This window comes from Pogonomyrmex barbatus, unplaced genomic scaffold (assembly GCF_055798465.1).
Source record: "Pogonomyrmex barbatus isolate J1 unplaced genomic scaffold, ASM5579846v1 scaffold7, whole genome shotgun sequence".
In the NCBI taxonomy this organism is placed as follows: domain Eukaryota; kingdom Metazoa; phylum Arthropoda; class Insecta; order Hymenoptera; family Formicidae; genus Pogonomyrmex; species Pogonomyrmex barbatus.
Window position 1 is genome coordinate 6,550,706 of NW_028297171.1, and position 20,247 is coordinate 6,570,952.

The 20,247-nt window shown below is 34.9% G+C and overlaps 1 protein-coding gene across 4 annotated transcripts in view; it reads right to left on the reverse strand.

Moving 5' to 3' along the window:
* Positions 1-20,247, reverse strand: part of Fur2 (furin-like protease 2) — a 322,659-nt gene that overhangs the window by 119,692 nt on the left and 182,720 nt on the right. The gene's annotated exons all lie outside the window — the stretch shown is intronic.

The following is a 20,247-nucleotide window of genomic DNA, read 5'->3' on the forward strand; positions in this document are numbered from 1 at the left end:
AAAAATTTACAAGATTACAGAATGATAAATATAAAATATCAAAAGGACAAATAGTTCTAATAAACTAGCTCTGTTACAATTATTCATATAATTATATGATCATAAAGAGAATTTTTAATTTCTATTTTCTATTTTCTAAACAAAAAGTAAGATTTTTATAAAACTTTTATAAAAATTATTACTTCGTTTTAATGAGATGCAAAGTAAATATAATATTTTAATTTCTTACATTTCTGTAAAGCAAATACATTTTTTAATACTTCTTATTACGCAAACATAGAAATTTTTATTTCCAATTGTTTTTATTTCCAAATGTTTCTCTTGTCCAAAAAACAGTCCTTTTTTTAGAAGAATAAATTATTAATAGGCAAAATTTCTAACATATATATATCTAAGGAATTATTTCTATTGATATAAGCAGATAATTTTTCATCTTCACATTTACTTTTGATCGATTCAAGATTCAGTAAATAAAATTAATCCATGAAAAAAAATTAAGTAACATCGATTACACACAAAATATATATTAATTTTAACAATTATAAAAGAAAATATATATATATATCGAATATTAATGACATTTTTTTCAATAATAAACAGGAAATCTGGCATTCTTTCCTTTTCTTTTATCTTGAACAATCTCTTCGGTATTATCACAAGGATGGAGCAGTGAATGACGTCTTAAGACGATCGCAGCATCCTAGAAAGTGTAGGTGCGAAGTTGCAGCGAGAAACGGCAGCTAGGAACCGAACGAGCGAGCAAGGCAATAAGAGCGACGAGCTGCCACAGCAAGCAATAGCTTACGCGCGGACACTCGTATTTCATAGTTTGGAATTGCTAGCGGTGGCGAGGTGCATCGTTACAGTGAAGGAGAAACGAGGAGACGGCAGAACGAAGGAACACTCGAGAACACAATGCGAGAAGCTAGTTCAAGTTCGTCGATACGAGCTCGCTCGATCAAACCCCGATGTCTTTGAAATTCTCGACCGACCTCGCAATCCTCCCGTTTGATCCCTCTCGTTCAGCGAAATCTTCGCGTGATGAGCATAAGTTCGCGGAAAAGCAAGTCGTCTCGTTTCACCATGCAAATGCTAATACGTAAACGAGAGTGAACACGAGAGCGAACAATATTCCTAAAATAAATTTTTTAATAAGTTTTATAAATGTATTAGATAAAACAGAGAAAATCAATATTGTTACACTGTTTTGTATGACATATATCTTTGTATATTAAATACACTCTCAACTTTGCTTAAGAAAATTATCAAAATTCTTACAGAAAATATGTTTTCTCTATATAATACAGTTTTTTATTTCAATATTAGTAAAACATAATTGTCATTGTTACAAGATATTAACATGCGAATATATTCAGTGTAATTGCATGTTGCGATTAAAAATAATAAACATAATTTTACGCTTACGTAATTTTACGCTATTATAAAATATTCAATAAAACTGTGGAAAACAGAAAGATTAATTATTTGTAAAATTAACATTGTTGATATTAATCCGATTATTATTTTTTAAGAGCCAATAATCTTGTAATTAAGTTAAATGGACATAAGATCTGTTCTTTATATCTAAACTTATGTATCCTCGTTACACCTGAAATGAAACAAATATATGTTTGAAGTTTGGCAAAAGCAAGAAAGAAAGTTTTTGCAATGAAAGAACAAGTCTATAATTTTCTGTCGTACGTACAACTTTAAAAATTGCGATTTATCGAAAGTTTTGTCTTACTTATGTTTATCGAACATGCAAAAACAACGCGTAATTTAATTATCAATTTAAATTACTTACTGTATCATGTTTAAATTTGCATAAAAAAAAGATTAATATATATATATATATATATATATATCAAAATATTAATCTCGTTAACGTCCTAATATATAAGACTTAATATGGCAATGATGTAATATCCTTTATGATCGTTATGTATGACGATGTACCTCCGATGTGACAAAACGCGCGTAACGCGGTTAAACGCGTGTCTCCAGGACGCCGGTATTCGGCTAAAAAAGTACGAGCAACAATTCCTTTTACGCGTGTTTCGGGGAGAAGAGAAACTCCACTCCGCCGGCACACATACGGAATTCCCTGTGACGAAAGTTCCAGACATTTCCATAACATTGAGCTGGATGCGCGACGGAGGCGAGCCGAGCCGAGCCGAGTTACATACGACGGAGGCGAATAACTCGCCGAGTATGCCCTTTAAGGGATGTCTTCCGAGTGGCGCGTCGTATTGCAGCGATCGCGAAATGCAACACGCGCTCGCGTCAACTGCATCTGCAGAGCATCTGGAATGCGCATACTTTTTCAGAGAGCGACGCATCGAATCGAGTGCTCGAATCTCGCATTACGCGCCGAACCATTTCTCCACATAACACAACGTATTGTTCCCTTGTTACTATAATCTCTACAGAGAGGTGAGGAGAGAGAGAGAGAGAGAGAGAGAGAGAGAGAGAGAGAGAGAGAGAGAGAGAGAGAGAGAGATTATGATCAATATTATCTCGCATGTCTAAGTTTCACTTTGCGAGTGTGATACATTACACCATAATTTCATAATTATTTGCAACTAAAACATCAACCATTCCACATTTAAGATAATTATTGTAATTATTATCTAAAGTCACGAGAATGTGAAAATATTATAATTATTTTGTAAAATTAATATGCAAGTCTAAAGAATTATCTACTTTTTTAAATATTATCATATTTGTATTTTCACTCATAAGTATACATCATTTAGTACATCTCAAGTGCATAAGAAAAAAAGGCAAGTTAATCTTTTGAAACACTTAATTTTTTATTATGATACACATAACACTATACTACATCTAAAATAAAAATAAAGAAAAAAATTTTTTCAAATAATATTTTTCGTGTTAAATGTACAAGAAAATCAAAAGACGATGCAGTCTCATTCTGGCCAACAAAGAGTATATCAGACAATTGATCGTAATGTCACTGATCACACTCGGGACACATTCCACGTTGAGTATTCGAGATTGAGCCGCTGCAGATCGAAATAAATGTATGCTAATCATGTGAAGGAGATCCCGGCGACTTCCACCGTCGGACGAAGATCGATTCGGCATCGGGCTAAATCCGAAAAGTCTGCGAACGCGAGAAGTTATCGAGTCTTTCTTTATCCCGACCGTCCGTAATACATATGTATACATCCCGGGACGACATTTCTCGTTCGAAGTGGGACAACGGGTATAGCGTTGAAACGTCGACGACGAGTACGGGCGCAGCCCTTTTCTTCTGCTTTAGACCTGACATAGAGTAACGTCTTCTCTGCGTTCGACGTGGCACGTCGAAACGTCCGTTTCGCTTGGCGTAACCCGCCACCGAAGAAACTGTCCTTTCTCCGGAGACCTCGCTCCGTCGAAGAAGACAAGAGATTCTTTTGTCGCGCAAACCGACTGGAAAAACCGTGCGCGACTTTACGTCTCTCAGCCCGAAAGCGACAGAGTGATCGACCGGCTAGGATCCGCTTAACAGAAAAAGAATAGAGCAAAGAGTGTCGAGCAGCTCGAACACACAAGTCGCCGCGACTCGTGCCGATTTCAAGCGGCGAAAGTTTCAGGGACAATTCACGCGATGATGCCGATTGTCAAACTGGATGAGCCCTCGAGACAACATGGACATCGGTGTCAATTTCAATTTCTAATGCGAGATAATGGTGAGAAAAAAAACTTGAAGATTGGTACACGCAGTTTCCCGTCCGATAAGAATTTGTTTGAATCGATGCCGCTTGTAAAAAAAAAAAAAAAAAGAACTGTGCCGACAAAATGACCGATTAAAATTCATTACGTGTGATTGAGTGAAATTAAAATTTTTAAAACAAACGCCGATCCATTCCGATGTAATTATGCCCCTGCATACACATGCAATTCATATCCATCGATATTAAATCATTTATTCACCGAAATTTTTAAAGGTTATTAAATTAAAGCAAAATATATGAGATATAAATCATTAAAAATTACAGCAAATGTTAGTACAAGGAATCGTGCCGTTCATTGTGCCCAAATTCATTAACATATCAAAACATCGAATTCTAGAGTATTTTTTATTCCACGTTTCAAATTAACGAACTTAAAAAAAATCCATCGTAAATTGTCTCTCGTATTTTCGTTAAATACACTTGCGAATTCAGAACGCGAGACGAGTGACGATTGTCACCCCGAACGTTTCCCAGATTACAGAAACGTCGTAACTCGGCGCTGAGTGTCAGAAATTTCGTCAATACACAGTGCGGTGCGTGACGCGTTATTTGCGACGTGGGTATCACGTACGGAATCGTGAATTTCCCACTCGTCGCGATCCCAAGTGAAAATCAGTTCTCCTCGCACAGAATTGTCGTTCAAAATTTCCCCGCGATTTCCGTCGCGCCCCCCTCCGCCCCGCTCTCGTCCACGGATTCGTAGACGCGCGCGAGTTCGTCGAGATTAATTCGACGCGAGCTCATAAGAGCGGTTTTAAGCTCGCTACGGTACGTGACCCCCCTCCCCCCTCCCCCCGCCTCCCCGCCGGGAGACTGAATCGAGGGAACCCGGGGCGTATCGGGTTTCTGTCACCGAATATATTTCACGCGCGCGCAAACTTCGCCGAAGTGAATTTAGCAGTTCGCGGCGGTGATAAAACGGCCGTAAGGCGACGTCGCGCTATCCGTCGTGAGATATATGAAGTACAAGCCCGTGGCCCTGCGCGAGTCTCTGGGAAGTAATGCACGCCGCCGTCCGACTCCGCTCCGGCGTGTAATCGCGCGGCTACACTGTCCGAGGCTAATTAATCGGGCGACAGTACGGCTTAATACCGGCGACGTAATAATACGCGGATTTACGTGCAGGTGCGCCGGGGAAACTTCCCGAATAATCCCGGTCCCGGGGTCGTTCTTGCCCCGAGCAAACTGAACCAGTTACAGTTCAACACTTGTCAACTCGGCATATTTGACTTGAAGTCGCGGGGCTGGTCGTCGATACGTAAATGATTAACTGGCCAAAAGCTAAAATCATTCCGAATTCGATTCATTCAGTTTCATTTAGAATACGCTCGGCGATACGGTATTTTTGGCTCAATTAAGATCGGCATGCATTAAATAAAGACAGCTCACCAACGTAAACGTACTTGTTAAGTAACGTGGAGAACACACATGTTTAATCTTGCATTATGTATAATTATGAGATCATTGTTCTGAGTAGTAAAAGTAAAATGAGTGATATTACTCAACAGTCCGAAGATAAAAAAAGGCGCATTGCAAACTGACTGTATATTCAAGCTATTTAAATTCTGATTGATTATTCTATCAATGTGTTTCGTATGCACTGGCGGAAAGTGGCAGAATGAAAGAAATGCCTCGGGATCGATATAAATATTGGATAAAGTTATGAGCCGTAATATTCGCACGAAAATATTTATCAGTTGCCGATGTGAAGAATCATAAAAATGCTTCGTGCGTGCCCTACGTCCGATGGTTTTTTATCGGAGCCATTTTCGTTTTGTCGACGTTGCGAGATAAAGATCTTTTTAGGTCCGTTTGTATCAGGAAGCTCTTCCGACGTGGCACATACGCTTCTCTCATCGTTATTCAGATGCACGCGTTGCATTCGCAATAAAAACGCAGCGAATTGACGCTGATCGCCGTGTGCCTCGTCGGCAATTTTCCGTTTTATCGAATAACGATGCGATACGATGATAAACATTCTGGTGTTAACTAGCGGGTCACACGGCGTCAAAGTGCATGCATCAATATCGACGAACCGATTGCATCAATTTTCTCGCAGTTGTACGCCACAAAACGAACAAGTTGTGCGGTTATCCCACGATATTTTTACCGAAAGTTCCAAGACCGATTTACCGTAATTTCAGAATCCAGCTTTCTTCTTTTGTTTTATTGCGAGATTACGTCAGCATTCCGCATATAAATTACACTAACGAGAAAAGATTTACTGTATTTTGAAAAAAGAATCTTTAAAAATTAAATAAAAAATATATCGAAAAATATCAAATAACTAATATAAAATACAAAAATTGTATCATAATTAATAAAAAGCAATAGAATTAGATTAATTAGTTGGAAGTATATATGTGTATATTCATATATTCTAGAAAATACTCCAAAAATTGAAATTAAATTGTTTTAAAATATAAATATCTAATATAATCTATATTAACTGCAGTGTTTGCTTTTTAGACAAATAACATTTTGATTGCTTTTTTAAAAAAAAATAACTTTTCTATTTTATAAAATAACGATAAATACAATTAAAATTTAGATATACATATATATATATATATATATATATATATATTCAAAAATATCTATCGAATAATTGTACTGCATGACAAGAAATGACATAATATTAAAAAAATGTGCAAATACTGCAAATACGACAAAAGAATAAATAAAAAATAAATACTAGAAAAATTCTAACAACGACTAATTATATTATGCAATATTTATTTTTAATATTTTTATACATATATTATCTCAATATTTCTGAACGAAAAAAATAATGTAGCATTGCCTGTCATCTATGCACAAAATGATAAAAAATACATCCTTTGTGTTTCCAAACACATCCACAATAATATACACGTTGATTCATGTTATGTTACAATATGTAATCGGTGCATTTTTATTTGTCACAATGTTTTCTTCGACTCGCGAAATAAATAATCTAAAGACTAACAAGGCATCTATAATAAAAGATTACTTTGAAGTTTTTTCCGACTGCAAAGAAATTTATTTTACAGCCTGATGAACAAATGGAGATTCCTTTGAGTTGACTGTACATTCGCATAAATGTTTTAGCAATATTTTTTGACTAATTGGCAGTATACTTTGACGAAAATAACTTTCCCGTTAAAAAAAATTTAACTTTTCCCTTTTCGAAGCGTGCTAATATTGAATATTAAATTGGAAACATGTTGGCAGTTAGACGTCGAATTAAAATTCAATTTAAAGTTACATCCACTCCAATGTAACCGAGGTGAATTTTCTTTATGATACTGCTGGAAACAATGCGGAATATACCGTTCAAAGATTCAGGAAAACGTTCGTGTTCCGCCGGAAACAAGGACGAAGGAATTTTGATCCTGTTAGCTCTCGCGGCATATCTATATTTCATGCTTCTTCCAATAATGATGTTTCGACCGATATACGAGCAGACGGAACAGAATCGTAGATATGGTTTATTCAGCGACACTAAAGTTATTGCCACAACCTGTATAATTTCCCGATTAGATCGCGTAGTTGCAAGATATGAAAGGAGATATATCCGACAGGAGCAATATTCAAATAAATTGATAGACGCTATCTGTATCTCCGCAGCGCTATTAGTCTTTCCGTATATATAAATATCTTCAAAAGAAGAAGAATCACCGTCAGATAATGATTTCCTACATCCGTGCAAAACAGAAATTACAAAAGAAGAAGAGAGGAATGCAAAGAGGAAAAAAAAAAACAACAATTTTGTAATTTTCCATCGACGCGGTAATTACTTCGATTTGATCCGATCGGAGTGCTGGAGGCTTTTTGACAGTAACTTATTTTCAGCACGGGCTTGAACGTCGCCTCTACGATCTGTAACGAGCAAAGTTTTCCGCGATTGCAAGTAAAACGAGCGCGCGAACAGTCGTGTCTCTCCTTCAATCTCGACTAATTCCTTTTGCGTTTGACCGTGGCGCTCGAGCATGTTTTCTTAATTAATCGATTGTTCATCCGCGACTATTCGAAAGCTTAGCGAATAAAACAATGAATGGAACTGGCGATGGCAAAAGTTAAAAGAATGAAACGTTACGCGAAGTAACGGAGAATTTGAGTGCACGTTCCGAGTTGCGAAGCAGGTGCAAGCAAAACATGCTGCCGGGAGCGAAACTGCAAAATATCCTTCAAATATTTTCGTCATGATGGAAAAAAACAAAAAACGAGTTAATTGACAAAATTTTTTTACAGAATATTATGCAAGTCATACATCATTAAAAATTCTATTTATATAGATGTCCAATATGAAATGCAATAAAAAAAAAGGTGTTCTCTTTCACGGTGATATATCTGTTAGTCGTTTTATGTTCTCTATTTTAAAAATTGTTTTTCTTTCTTTTTAATTATAATTTTGATTCGAAAATTCTTACTTGTAAATATATGCTCAAGGAAAAAAATTTTGTTACTTTCAAGAAGATGGAAGAGACCAGTATTTTTTTAATTCCCTTTGCGTAACAAGTAGAATCAAAGTAAAAACTTTACGAAGCTGAAGTACAAAAAAGAAACATAAGAAAATCTGCGATATCAAAAGTAGAATTATTCGCTCGACGTCGTTGATGTAGTAGCGAAAAACGATACAGGTCTGCGGTTTCTCATCAAATATTCAACGAGCATCTTCAGCGACAAGCGTATGTGAATTGCCGGGCAACAAGTAAGATTCATTACGTAATATTTCTCGTTCCAGTTAAATGGCATTTGTCACACCGCGTGCGACAAACGCCATTTAGCTGCATGAAAAGAGAGCGAAGAATTATGTCAAATTTGGAGGCTCATTCATTGCCATATTCATTTAAAAATAATCTTTTCATACAAATGAATGTGAATACCGCGACTAAATATTGAATAATTAATGATATATTAAAATTGAAATACATTCGGTGTCACTCAGAAAGAAATTAAATAGAAGGATGTATATCTGTATTTGTAAATTGTGAGTAATTTAAAGTAAACTTTATTTTAAGAAAGTAGAATTCTTCTCTGTACAAATAAGATTTTTTCGAAATTGCTGAAAAGCAAAACTTTCAGAATCTTTATAATTAAATTTATAATTGCTTGTACAGCTTATTTTTATTAAAGAAAAGTCCATTTCAAATTAATTAAAATTTTGGCAAGATCTTTATTTGCATTTCAATAATAGAAGCACAGTTTATCATAATTACATTATGTATATTATACATTTCCATATTATTCTAAAAGATATAATTATTTATTCATACTTAGGTATTTCAAAATTTTTTTTTCTTCATCTCGTATTCCTCTCGTATTCCTCCTACACAAACATAATTTTACAATCTCGAGTACTCCCGTAGAAAAAAACTCACGCCTGGATTGGGAAAGAGAGATCCTCGTTCAAAACGACAGGTGTTCGTTAATAAATCTCACTAAAAACCGCAGTGCCGATGAATGCGGATGACATGAGAGAACGAGCTAATGTCGCGTCACGCTCGCCAAATGAGTATCACAGAATCTAGTAAACAAGCGTTATTTACACGTACGCTCGACGACCGATACGGTAATTATCGGATTAACTGTACGTATGCGCACGCACGGGACACGGGCTCGACACAGAATGATTGTTATTATACGGACTATTATTTGCCAACGTAGGACCCGTTTCGTAAATTAATCGTATCGACTGATTTCAACCAGGCCGAATAATTGGCATCACCACCAAAGTTCCCATGAACCCCTCCGCTTCGACCATGATAATGTCCGGGGTGTTTTTTAATCTTGTATCGAGAGAGAGTACCGACAAGATTTTACTTTCAGCATGACAGGACATGTTTACGCTCACGCGTAATTGAGCGGGAAGTTATAAAACTTGGCAAATTATATATGCAATGTAGCATAAAATGTGCATTAAAGCTTTTCAAGAGATGGACTATTTATCAGATACGTTTTACACATTTTTAGACAGATAATCGCGTTTGTCGCACATATATGTCAAAAATAGAACTTTTAACATGCAGAATATTGTACATAAATTATTTTTAAAAAATTGAAATTTTCATTCTATTTTAAATAAAAATTTTATATCCTTTTTCAAATTTATGTAAATCACAATGTGTCGAGTGAGAATTGTGTTTTTATAAAATAGAAAAAATAAGATTTTACACACACACACACACACACACACACACACACACACACACACACACACACACACACACACACACACACAGAGTAGATTGTATATACATATAGTAAATTTTTTATATGATTTAATAATTTCACTCACAGAAAAAGTAACGATGTCAGAAGATGAATGAGAAAATGGTTATTCATTGAACAATACGTTTTTCTGCTAATTTAGCAACGGAGCAGAGATACGTGTATAACTATTTATACAGAACAAATTCTTCACATTCCTGTTGGAATTCTCTTTCGTTCGATACTGCTTTTGAACGTAACATGCTAAAAATTGATTGATTAATCTCATCTTTCAACATTCATTCAATGGAAGCTTTCGTGAATCATTAATAACCGATGCATGTCACTAAAGCATCTAACTTATGATATAGAATACATCAAATTATTATCATAAATTTATAAATTTTCAAAGCAATTTCAAGAGCAAATTGTTATAAATTTTTCTAATAAATATTTTTCGTTAAAGAAAAGTCAAGTCTGGATTATAAAAGATAATAAAAAAACATTCAAAAATCTCATGATATTGAATACACCACACAATAATAATGAAACACACACACACACACACACACACAAAGTTATATATGTTCAATAAAAAGTAAATTAAATACAGATTAATAGCAAGAATTCAAACAAGAGATATCAACTGTAATCTCAAATGCGCAGTCGTTAAATAGGTTTCTGTATAATTAACCGAAAATTCAACGCGGTGAGCGCGTTAAGGGACTAATTCCTGGTTTACACAAAGCTTGTAGAGAGACAAATGAAGTGCGGATGTTACTTGTTGCAAGCTACTTGTTGTGCATTAAGATTCACTTGTTTAAGATGCAATGACCAGACTAATTCATTAGAATTGTTAATTTACTGGAACACCTTCTTTTTCTTTTTTAATATGTTTCTTTTAATCATATATAATAAAATATCTTCATATATAAAGTGTATACGTGAGATTATAAAACAATCTCTTTTTTTCCTATTCCTTATCTGTTCATCCTTCTCATTCCACTTTAATAAATATATTATTCATTTCGCAATACCACTCTTATTATTTCTAGAACCTTTTTTATTTATTCACTTCTTTTTCGTGCGATACTTGTACGTTGTAAAACGACTGTACAACGTACGTGACAACGGACGTGAGCCAAGCTAGCTTAATGTTTCAACTGCTCCTTACACGAGTCTTGCCTAGCTAATGATCTTACAGTGAGTACACTCGCTTCCGAGTTACAAGGAGGTAACACGTGTTATAATGTTGTAAATAACTTAAACCATGTATTCGACTGCTTTGTCGCGCTCGACGATTAGCCGTCATGAATAGTGTTAACTCACGGCGCCAAGTAGCTGGTTAGCTAACGCTTTTGCGCGCTTTCTCCCGGAACTCTGAATTATTCATTTTGTTTAGGGCCTGTTGACATGCGACAGGTACACTCCAGTCAGACAAAGGAACAATCGCGATGTATTTTGAATAACACAATTATCGCAATATTCACGGTTTTGTACACCCCACGAAAGATAGATAGATAGAGAGAAAGAGAGAGAGAGAGAGAGAGAGAGAGAGAGAGAGAGAGAAAGGGAGTTGGATGAGATAGAGAGGGAAGAGAATATGGATGTTAAGTACGAATAATGTTGGCCAATGCGTATTTGATTATAAGCGTGATTTGCATGCCCGCGGCGTCAAACATTTTCGACAAACGTTCGTTCACGTCGTGTTTAACGTTATTTAAAAAAAAAAAAAAAGGGATCGGGCAATGTACAGCGAGCGTGCAAAATACAGAAAAAGATAGAAATGCCAGACACATATCAATTACATTTCCGACCTGTTAAAATTAAATATTTAATTTCACGTTTTCGTTGCAAATTTCATACGCGTTCCGCTAAAATATAGATGTAAATTAAATTGACCACCGCACATTATAAAATTTATCTTAATTGACCGTCGCACATTCCGAATTTTTATGCTATAAAATTTACCCATTTTTTAAATCGTATAAATTTTATCACGTTTTCGCGGAGAGCGATGATCGCGGACGCGAATGCGCATATGCCGTCGTTATCGCGCACGACAGGCAAAAGGGATCCTCGACGTAATTGCGATTGTCGGTAACGGCTGTGCGTAACTGGAAAGGCTGATATAAGGACGGTTTCCGTCTGTGACGCGACCCCTATCTCGCGAAGAAAGGAGACTCGATCGACTCGCCACTCGAGTGAAAATTGCGGAATTGCCCTTTCAATCTGGCCGCAATTCCCGTCGAAGATCGTGTTTTACGAAGAAAGGGCGTCCCTGAGCTTGTCGTGATCAGAGGGTACGGGGACGACTGAGGAGTGACGGGATGGAAAATGAGAAAGAGAGAGGGACGGGACGAGAAATACAGGGGAGGCGGTGAGTGGGGCGCCGAAGGAAGGGGAGCAACAGGCGGTGGATATTGACTTCCTTGAGAGTACTGGGAGTTAAGAGAAGGGTAGGAAAGAGCAAAGAGACGAGGGTGCGAGAGAAGGCACTCGCTCTTTGCTCCCCGATCGCAGAGAGACGCGAAATGAACTTCGTCCCACGTCAGAGCGCTACTCTTGACATGGGACACTCTTGTTCGTTACAGATCCGTGGAAAAAGTATATCGTCAAAGACAGGTGTATTCACGATAAATTCCCTGGGAGAATAAGGATGACGCGTAGCGAAGAAGAAACTTGCACCGCAAATCCTGTCATCACGTTTCGGACATTGGTAATTTCTCACCCTGACATTTCAACGACTGTCTCCTTTCTCTTGTTTGCCGATTTCAAAGCCGCGAGCAACTTCGTTGAGAAAGTTCTCGCGTTCCGCTTGATTATTTTGTTAGTTGTTGATTTAGAAAATTGTGCTTTTCAGTATACAAGTTAAGTCGGTACAAATCGGTAAACAAAATGTTTTTCCTCGTAAGTTAAGCCATCTTTCATAAATATTTGCAAAATTTGAATATTGACATAATTAGAGTTGTTTAGTGATTAAAATTAAATGCTTACAGAACTTGTATAGTATAATAAATAACTAGATTTCATTTAATTACATTCGGTTAAATTTAATAAAAATATATATTGATTTTTCAATTATAAACGTTATAATAGATTTCATAATAAAAACTAAAGAATGTAACTTAAGAAATATCATTCCAACAACCATTTATGATAGGTATTAATTTAATAGAACAATTTGTGAATGAAATATAAAGATATGAATAAATATATCACAAATAACAGAAAATTGCTACGGTTTCTTTAAATATTTAAATGATATTTACGATATTAAAGCGTCTCTTGAATATCTTTATGACATCTTCTAAATATTATGCTGTCCGAAATATAAGATAAAACTTACGGCAATATGTCATAAATATCTTAAAATATATATCCAACATGCGGACAAATGGACTTTTATAAAAAGGTCCTATATTCTTAAGCTCGTGAATCATGCAGAAACAAAGAAAACATTTCAATGTGTCATTTCAAAGAACAGGATGCGTTCAGTCCCTCGTTACATAAAATTGACAGATAACAGCTACTGGAATCCGATACGTGACATGAGGATAAATATGGTGGTCCCTCGATGGTCTCCAAAACCAATATACCTCATTCAATCATGGCAGAAGAAAGGGCCGTCATCAGCCCGAGCAGAAGTCGGAAACCTCATCATCGAGGGTCGGCACCACTCCATTATGAACTTTCCGTTAAGCCAGTGGTTCTTAACCTTTCATTTTTCTTAAAACTTTTATTGCATCAAAAATTTAGCATCATTAAAATGGGATTTTGATGTGTAATCTTATGAATATAAAAATATACTAAACACCTTATTTTTCTTTCTTAATACTTTCTACAAAGAACGAAATCAATTACAAAAATGTAACAAGTTCAACGCAATAAAGAATTAAATTCTGTTCTAATTATATATCCTCCAAGTTAAAATTATTCTAAATAAATTTAACGTTATATATTTTCTCTTAAATATTCAAGTCTTATAGAATTCTTTTTTTTTTTTGTATTATAAAACATATCGTGCAAACATAGCGATAGCAATCTTAAAAATTGCAATCATGTTATTTCTTTTTCATGTATCCTTCTGCAGAGTTTATATCTTTCAAAATAAATAGACTTTATATATCTTAATTAAGAAATACGGTAATGATTCATACCAAGTTCACTCTTAACGCAAGCTACTGAGACGAAAGCTTACATTTTTATAGCTTAGCATTTTTATGCAGCTAAATTGATTATGTTCCAATTAATCTTAATCAATAGCTGAGAATTAAATTATATAACAAAAATAATTATAATTGTTATCTCCGCATCATATAGACCAAAGTCAGTATTGCAATAAAGTTCAAATGTGAAAATTCTTATCAACATAAAACAACGTAACAACATAGCCCAAACGATGATTTAAAAAAATTTTTTTCGTTATAAATGTAAACAAACATACTCACATTTTCACTTTTACACATATTCATTATTTCACGTTTCCATAAACTTACAATTTTTTTCACCCATTTACATGTTCACATGTAAAAAGTATCATTTAAAATGTCTAAAGTAATTTTAATTACAAAAATATTGATTACCAAATTATATTTTTACAATAGACGCGTATATTCTCGGCGTCTCTTTTTCGAGAAGGTAATTTTCAATAGATAGCGAGACAGAGCGACATATCCGAGTCCACATAAAAATTACGAGCAGGGGTGAAGAACCACTGGCTTAGGCTGCAGGCCTATCGAACCTGTTGCTTCCTGGCTGACTTGGCAGGCTCGACTTTCCGCCAGCTATTTTGTGGCAGCCCACTCGGCTGCCTCCCTTCGACCATTCTTCTTTCTCTCTCGCTCTCGTGAAAAGAAGGCATGCACCGCGTAGTCAGGTCTCGCCGCTCGCGATAAATTTACAGTTAAGTAGTTCTGAGTAGCAGCCCCGGCGTTGGCGTAACTGCAAATCACACCATATCCTCGCGGTGACGATAATTCACGGCCGATCTGGCAAAATCCCCACGACTAATCGAGACAAACGCATGGCTTAGCCAGTAACCGATAACCCGAACGCGACTTCCTTTGTGTCGCGAACCTGTTGCTCCTGCCGCGCCTGCACAGGCCCGGCAGAACAGAGATCTACCTATCTATCTATCTATCTATACATCCATCTATCTGTCTGTCCCCTGTTTTGTACGTGCTCGTTTTCACCTGGTTGCCCGATAGAGAGTCATGCGAGCGGACGCCCGCCCGCTGATAGAATTCATTCGTTCGTTCGATCGTATCGCAACTGCGAAAAACTCAATCAGCGGCCAATCATCTTGAACTATTTTGCAATGATTGATATATATTCATATGTTATTCACGCTACACAAAGCCGTAAACGTGAAACACGGTATAAGAAAAAAAAAAAATAGAAGAAACATTTGGATTTTTCGAAATATTTCGAGATATGAAAAGAATATAAAAATTTTACAGCTCTTTAAAAATGTGCTTGCTTTCTTTTTTGTAAATGTGCTTGCTTTCTTTTTTCTTTGTCGTTAAAATAAAAATCGTTTGATATAACAGTTATTTATTTTTTGTACACATTTCCAATTGTGTTTATAACTTGGTTTTAGTTATAATAGTTGCATTTAGAAAATTATCTTGATTCTCTCTCTGTACAGCTTAAGTAAGTAAGCGTTGGCTGAAACATGATCTTATGGACTTGTTACCACATCATTGTGGCTACCAAATTTACTTATTCCATATGCGGACAATGGCACACGTAGAAAATGTAGCATTTAGTTGTACATAAGCAAAATTTCCGTTCACCGAGATATTCTTCTTTCTTCACGTGCTATTATGCAATTGCACAAGCGTCTCTCACGACTTACAAGTACATAAAATAAATGAATTGTATCAAGGAATGCATACAACAAAAGAAATTCATACATTCGTACATTCAATTTTCAAATACTATCGCAGCTTTATTTTGGCGCAAAAAACAACTATTTTATAGAAATACAAATGGAATATTTCCATATTATACTAATATCATTTATTGTAATTTTTAATATTAAAGACATAAATGTGTAAATACTCAAAAACTAATTTAAGTTTTCGTTTTAATTATATCCATCGTTCTAAAAATGAGAATTTTATAAATGCTTAATACAATTCTAGTAAACCGGATAATTAAAACCTTAATTATGATTACGTGAAAATAAAATTTCCTGTAACTTAATTGAAAAATGAGATTTTTATGAATACCGTTTTACATAAAGTCTATAAGTTACATAACGCAAGCATATTATTGCGTAAAAATCTCCTCATGTACGAGAGGATTTTATTTATGCGCGATATTATATTATACTTTGTGGAATAGATGCATCACTTCCGCGTTTGACATTTACGATGCTCCGTAGTTTTTTATATTGCTCTTCAATGTGTGTGTGTGTATATAATAACGCATCGTAGCGTGATTGCGTTATAATGTTAATCAAACAATAAATGTGTAATTTTAACCTATAGAAATTAATTAGAATTTTTTATCAGATAAATCTTTTCCTCAACGTAATATAATGCATAAAGCAATCTTTTAAATCGTTGAATCTGTATTAATTCTAGAATATATAATAATGTTATTTTTTTAATCATTATGTATGAAGTTTCTTCGTTTAATCCAGAGAAGAGCAACAGACTGAAAATTTTTTAAAACTTACTAGAGTTTGTTAATTAGGATCTTCTTATGTAAAAATATTAAAAAAACATTTCATCTAAAATAATATTCTTGAGGGGGAGAAAATAATTTTTCTCTCCTTTGCAAGGTATAACGCTGTATATAGAATGGATCTTGGAATCTCTGCTTTAATTTCGACTTCAAATTGGTCAAAGGAGCTATCATCGAAATTAAGGGACGCTCTGGAATTCTGGAACGCCCCGAGTACGCTCTTCCTACCCTCACGTGAACACGAGATAAGGAGCATCTCCTCACTCTCGTCGCGGAGTCATTTTAACTAATTGGAACCGGGGGTACCGTTGGTACGACGGCCTCGTGTTCCTTGGTGTTGAGTGACAAAAGGGTATCGCATACTTTAGTGGCCCGAGGTTCAAAGATATCCCCGCGTGACATCAAAGAGACAATATCGATCTCTCGGGTTTTTCGCGGAAACCGAGCGTGTCTATGGCGTGCCGTGGCTGGAATCGCTGCGGCCACCGAGATTATCACCACACATACACACGCGCGCGCGCGCGCGCGCACGCACACATACACACATACACACTCGAGTATACCCGAGATAGGGAAGCCTCCGCGGGTCGAATTGCCAGCACTCGACGGAATTGCGGGCCCGGCAAGGTGACGCCGCCGCAATAGCCACCGCCATAAGTGCCGTCCGCAAATTGGTGTTTCGGTGCGAGTAAGCGTGGAACTTGGCTTTTAATCCCTTCGGAACACGCGGTGTGCTACCACCGTATTTTCTTTTTTAAGGTTGCACGCAAATAAAACAGGAATCGCATCGCGATTCCTTCGTGTCCTCCGTGTGTCGGCATTATACCCGCATTAAGCATAGAACGTATTACATAAAAAGATTATTAGAGCGAGCGCACGCAGATATTTTTATATAATAAAATCAAGGTATTCAAGTTCTCGAGAGAAAAGAAGTGTAACAGAATTTTATATCATAAGAAATTATTTAAGTTTAAAAATGTAAGTCTAAATCGATCTTTTGGAGTCGATAGAATTTAAATGGTTCGTTGGTCAAAAATAAAATACGAAGTGTCAAAAAATTTTAATTGCTTCACTTTTCAATTGCTTCAATTTTAAGTGCTTCACTTAGAGATATAAATCTCTGATTTAAATTATAAAGACATTCGACGTAGATAAAAGCAAAAAATTACAGGGCAATCGTTTATGTTTCAGTCTTGAACACTTAAGGGAAGAAAAAGTTCGAGACGCACGAAACTTTCATCTCCTAGACGATCCCTTTCGCGTCAGGACTGTCACGCTTCGTGACATATTTTACACGGGTATCGCCGGCAGGCAAAAATCCGTCCCGAAATTTGTCAACGTAAGGATACGCGAAACTGCCGGGCATTTGTCACGAGGAAACGCTCTTCCTCTTAGCAGAATAACAACCGCCATTAGAGGTAATAATATAAAATATGAAGCGATTAATCGTACGTGTCGCAATTATTCAAATTAGCTGTATGTCGAGGCGTGATGGTATCAATATCAAGGCAAGAATAATAATCGAGAATTATCGAGAACGTGATCTAGCCAACGTGGATTCATATTCAAGGACTTCAAGTGCAAGAGATGTTACGTACATGACAAGAGATTATATACGTAAGATTATACGCAGTTACATGACATTTGTAGAATGATGACTATCACATTGTGGCTAGTCAATATTCAATATCAATTTATACGTATAATAGCGTATCTAAATATAAAAACCTTGGCGATTAAAAAAATAAGGAAAATTATCTATAATTATTTATCCATAACACAAGCAATAAAATACAGGAAGATAAATTTCTCGAAAAACTCATATAAATAATTGAAATAAGAATTATTTTACTTATTACTATTACTTCAGTATTATTTAGCAATATCAAAATTCTCAGATAGAACCTACTTTTCAACATTATCTCGTAAAATTATTTTTTTCATAATAAATTATTAACGTAAACTTTTTCTCTATAAAATACAAACAGTCAACAAACAATAAAATAATCGTTTTCGTTTAAATTCGATGCTATCTCGTAAATGTAACCGCGAGAGAAGCGATCATGGCGCAACGCCGGGATTGAGATTAATTTCTGGAAAATCGTTGCAAACAAAACGAACGAAAACTGTAATAACCGCGAAACAGGCTAGCGCGATAAATCATTTTAAAACAAGGCGTTCGCGCGTGTAAGATGAATCGTGTCGTTAAGGATGACCGTGACGCGCGAATAATACGAGGAATTTACTTTTCTCATTAAAATCGGCTTTTCCCTTGTTATCGACATCGACCTGGAATCTCCTCGTATCCTGATACAGAAACAATTAATTATCCATTACCTACACCTTTAATGATAAAAAATATCACTGCTCTCGCTCTAAAAACATCTCATCAGTTAGAGATGTATATTTTTTATCATTCGTATCATACAAGAATATAATCAACAACGGATTCCATTACAACTAAAAGATAATTTTATATAATTTTATATAATTTAATAATATACAAATAACATATATAAGAAATTGCACGAGAAACAGTATTAAGTAGCAAAGAGCAATTTTTTAAATTTTATTCTTTATATATGTTCCAAAAAATAATTCCTTTAAAATTACGTTTTTCGCTTCACATTTTTAATTATTATTAATAAGCATATTAAATAAATAAATAGAAATAAATTCAAAAAATGTGTCACATGTAATATAAATACGAAAAACAATATTAAATTACTATAAATTTAATTTCTGATCTGATTGCTATATTTATAATTTCTGTTCTAAAATAATTAAAATATAGAGATATAATTAAATAAAAATGATTAATAATAAATTGAAATTTTCAACTGCTAAACAAAGACTGCTCGTACTGAAAGGGTTAGAATTGCTTCGCGTATAACCAATTTACAATGTAATTTCCACGACAACGCTCAAGTTTACCAAGAAGAAGATAATAATAGCTTTGCTAATACAATAAGGAACAATAAAAGTGAATGTTCGTATCGAGAAAGAATCTCATTTCACGATTTCTCAGCAAGTTGATCGAATTTTTTACAATGTACATGCTTACATTACGCTTTAAATGATATCTTGAAATTATTTATTTAACCTCCCAATAATCTCTTGTCGAATAATATATTATTTTTTAAGAAAACATCAATTCACTGCATTTAATATACATAAATGTAGCCAATTAGAATTCAAGCTTATAATTATTTCTCTTTTTTTCTTATGTTAAAACAGTTGAGTTTCATAACAGAATAAACCAAGCGTTTTCATTTATTATAAAATGAATGAAATGATTTACATACAGCTACTTATTCAGTATTTATTACACCCATCAAGCGTAAATTATGTAAATAATAATTATGTAAATTATGTAAATAAAAATTGTAATCGTAGAATTATTTATATATCGTTTATCATCTTTGATGTACGAAAATACACATTAATAAATGTTTCCAATAATTATTAAATACGGATATAGAAATAGATATATATATATATATATAAATTATTTTATATATATATATAAAATAATCCCCATAAAACGATTTTAATATTACATTTACAGGAGATATAATATCCGGTTGAAAGCTCAATTTGTTAGAACATTGCAAAAGCA